The sequence below is a fragment of the Callithrix jacchus genome, chromosome 6 (assembly GCF_049354715.1).
Source record: "Callithrix jacchus isolate 240 chromosome 6, calJac240_pri, whole genome shotgun sequence".
Lineage (NCBI taxonomy): Eukaryota > Metazoa > Chordata > Mammalia > Primates > Cebidae > Callithrix > Callithrix jacchus.
Window position 1 is genome coordinate 10,273,727 of NC_133507.1, and position 4,251 is coordinate 10,277,977.

At 45.9% G+C, this 4,251-nt stretch overlaps 1 long non-coding RNA gene across 1 annotated transcript; it reads right to left on the reverse strand.

The window, feature by feature from the left end:
* Positions 1 to 1,538: 1,538 nt before the first annotated feature.
* On the reverse strand, positions 1,539 to 3,950 carry LOC144582959 (uncharacterized). Its single transcript, XR_013536592.1, has 2 exons — positions 3,776 to 3,950; positions 1,539 to 1,592 (listed from the first exon to the last, which is right to left on the reverse strand). It is a non-coding gene; the product is annotated as an uncharacterized LOC144582959 (long non-coding RNA).
* Between the last annotated feature and the right edge of the window lie 301 nt (positions 3,951 to 4,251).

Below are 4,251 nucleotides of genomic sequence, written 5' to 3' on the forward strand. Positions count from 1 at the left end.
CCCACAACTGTCCACAGTCACCCCATCCACACTCACCCTTGTCCACACTCACATTCTTCCACACTCTTCCCCATCCATGCTCACCCCATCCATGCTCATACCCACCCAGGCTCACCCCGTCCACGCTCACCCCTCGACACCTGCCCACACTCAACCCCGTCCCGTCCACACTCAACCCCCAACACCTGCCCACACTCAACCCCATCCTGTCCATGCTCACCCCTCAACACCTGCCCACACTCAACCCTATCCCGTCCATGCTCAATCCCCAATACCTGCCCACACTCAACCCCATCCCGTCCACGCTCAACACCTGCCCACACTCAACCCCATCCCATCCATGCTCAACCCTCAATACCTGCCCACACTCAACCCCATCCTGTCCCACAGGACCTCACCTCACAGCCCTGCCCTTCCTCTGCCTGGAACGATCTTTTCCCGGCTATTCCCAGGACTGGCTGCTTCTGGTCATTGTGACTCGCAGGTGAGTAGGCCCTGGAGCCCCTTTCCCGGCACCTTCCATTTTCGTCCCGGACGCTCACTGTCTTTGTAACTGTCTCTTTGGGGATGTTTTGCATATTGTGTGGCTTTTTTCCCTGAAGGCATGGCCCAGCTCTGTGCAGTTTCATCAGTGAGTCCCAGAGCCCAGCACGGCACCTGCCCCTTTGAAGGAGTGTCCTGCGAGTACGTGAATGAGTGATGCAGTTTTAGCCTCAACTTCTTTACAATGAGGCTGTGAAACTCCCATTACATCTTCGGCATTTCCTGTAGTATCACTTTCCTCTTGTAATAAATGTGGGCAAAAGTATCTGCCCCCACCCAGGACTGCACAGGAAAGAGAGCAATTTTTTTTCTTTCTTTCAGACAGGGTCTGGCTCTGTCACCCAGGCTGGAGTGCAGTGGCACAATCTCCACTCACTGCAACCTCCTCTTCCCAGGTTCAAGTGATTCTCCTGCCTCAGCCTCCTACTGAGTAGCAAGGATTATAGGCATGTGCCACCACGCCGGGCTAGTTTTTGTATTTTTTGGTAGACACGGGGTTTCGCCATATTGGCCAAGCTGGGAGACACAGTGATTCTTTGCTGCGTTGCTATACAGCTCTGGATGGTTGTTAGACCTTTGGAAAGCCTTTGTTTTCTCTGAATTGGGACTGTCTGTCATTGTAGACTTTTCCTCTACAGACTGGCACACCCATTTGTGCCCTGCCCCACACTGGGGGCCTGTCAGAGAAGAGAGGCTGGAGCCCAGTGCGGGTTACCAGCTTCATTGATTGCCAAGCGCTGTGCCCGGGAACGATGCACTGTTCCTGGCCACGCCTCCAGGGGACACTGCCTTCAAGTCCACTCACAGGTAGGGCAGCCCTGCCTGCAGGCCCCTTTCCACCCAACCAGCAAACACCACACTGTCTTCATGTCTCCTGTGGCTTTTCAGCAGGTTGGATTTTCTCCTTAGGATGTCTGGAAAAGGGAGTCAGGTTTCTCCCCTCGCTACTTTCTCCTCTCTGGATCAGGCTGCCAGTCTGTAAACGATGTTTTCGATTTTTCTTTGTTGTTGTTTTGGTGCTGTGAAGCCTGCCTCGTTAATACCAGGTGCTGAAAGATTAAAACTTATCATCAGTCACCATCATGAAAGCAAGGAGGGGTAGGATGGTTTCAACTAGTCCCAAATTTCCTGGAGGAATTTGGCCTGTTGTCAATTCCCCCGTCCCGAGGCTGGCTGGTATTACCAGCAGAACAAAGTCCTCTCTAGCTGCCCACTCTCGGGGTTTACTAAGTTAAACATCTCTTATCTTGGGCTCTGTGCTAAGCACAAGAAGGGAACAACATTTCTTGACTGATAATGTATTAGTTGTTTCTTGCAATTTGACTGTGGGACTCTAAGAATAGTGTGTTTTTCTGGAAGCAGAGTTTTAACAACCTAGAAAGCTTAATTAAGCTTTCCTGCTGCATTGTTTAAATTGAATTAGTAGCAGAAGAGTATTTTTAGAAGTGAAATGATTATTTCATGTAACAGATACATGTCTGAATATTCTTAAACCTCTATATAGGCCAAAACATAGCTAAAGAATTGACTTCACAAGTCTAAAAGTCTGAGCGGCTGCTTTTACACATGTCATCACCATCCTATTTATTCTATTCAATTTATACCTTAAATTCTTTTTTCCTAACTACAAGGTGGGCTGGGGTTGGGAGGAGAACTTTTTAAAAGCACTTTACAAATGTGATAGGCCTGTAGTGATTTTTCAGCTCTTCTGCTTTTGCTGGTCTGGGTGGGCTCCCTTCCCAGATTTCAGTCTTGTTTGGAATTCTTTTCTTTTATTCAGAGGAACCAGGATATCACTTGGTGGTGACTGCTTTGTGTATTACTTTGGTTAGTAAAAGTATCTGATACGGTTTGGCTGTGTCCTCACCCAAATCTAATCTTGAATTGTAATGCCCACAATTCCCACATCGTGGGAAGAACCCAGTGGGAGGTGACTGAATCATGGGGATGGGTCTTTCCCATGCTATTCTTGTGATAGTGAATACATCTCACGAGATCCAATTATACAAGGGGCAGTTTCCCGCACAAGCTCTCTTTTCTTGTCTGCCACCATGTGAGACATGCCTTTTACCTTTTGCCATGATTGTGAGGCCTCCCCAGCCACATGGAACCATAGGTCCAATAAACCTTTCTTTTGTAAATTGCCCAGTTTCAGGTATATCTTGATCAGCAGCATGAAAATGGACTAATACAGTACCATGGAAAAGTTTCGTTAAGAGGAAGTGGCAGGATAAAATAGAAAGTGGCCATTTAACTCATACTTTGAAGTGTGCATCTTTTCAGAAACTCAGGTGAGCAAAGTGAGGAACCAGACAGCATATTTTCAAATGAATGAATACTTGAGTTAAAATGGACCTTTAAGGCCCTCGTGAAAAACATGACATGAAAATGGTCCAAATGAAACTCAGATTTTTCTGGAAGGCTCTTTTTATATAAGCAGAATAAAGATTGTGTTAATACTGGTAATGCGGAAAATGCAGTTTGCAAATTATGGCCACCACAACTCCTGAAGATGACTAAAATATTGATATAAAAATAATGGGAACCAGCCAGGTACAGTGGCTCATGCTTGTAATTCTAGCACTTTGGGAGGCTGAGACAGGCAGATCATCTGAGGTCAGGAGTTCGAGACTAGCCTGGTCAACATGGTAAAACCCCATCTCTACTAAAAAAAAAAAAAATACAAAGAATTAACCAGATGTGGTGGTATACACCTGTAATCTCAGCTACTCAGGAGGCTGAGGCAGGAGAATCACTTGAACCTGGGAGGCGAAGGTTACAATGAGCTGAGCTTGAGCCACTACACTCCAGCCTGGGCAACAAAGCTAGACTCTGTCTAAAATGCAATAAAATAAAATAAATAAGGAACCATCTAATAGAAGCAGAGGAAGTGATCTCAAGTAGGAATCATCGACATCTGCTTGCTATAGGTTTGCAAAGGGGCTGAGAGGGCTTCTTGGAGAAACTTGAGGGTGAGTTTGGGTGAGGCATGATGAATTCCATATAAGGAATTTTCCACATCCTCTGAGATAGGTTTGCCAATTCAGATACATCAGTGAGATCTGTGCAAAGATATGGGACTGGGCAAGACTGTCCCAGAGGAAAGTGGCGTGTGAAGACAACTCCTTGAGGTGGCCACAGGCATGGGCAAAAATCAAGTTATTTCTTGCTTTCTTTTGATATTCATGATATCAGATGATTATTCTCTTTAATCTCACTTTTTCATGTTTACCTTTAGCATGACTTTCAGTGTTTCTCCATGTCTCTTCCTCTGCCAAACACTGCCAATCCAGGAACCTTCTGTAAACAATCATGCACCATTTCTTCTGCATTTGTATAGGGTGTGTTTAGTGACCTGCAAAACTCTGGGCTTCTCTTCATCTTCAGTACTCACTTAGCTTAGCTTTCTACAGGGTAAACAGAGGTGGACTCATTTTTAGTTCAAGTTTTCTAAATACCGAGCCTACATCTTTCTTCAGAAGAGCCATCACCACACCCATGAGACACGGTGCAGGCTATTCCTACACTCAGCCTGTTAGCAATCTCAGAGGCTGCTGCAGGTCAGAGAGAGGTACCAGCAAGTTGTAGGACGGTGACCAATATTATAACATTTCTTTCTCTCTCTTTTTTTTTGGCAACACAGTTTCACTCCGTCGCTTTGTTACCCAGACTGAAGTGCAATGATGTGATTTCAGCTCACTGCAACCT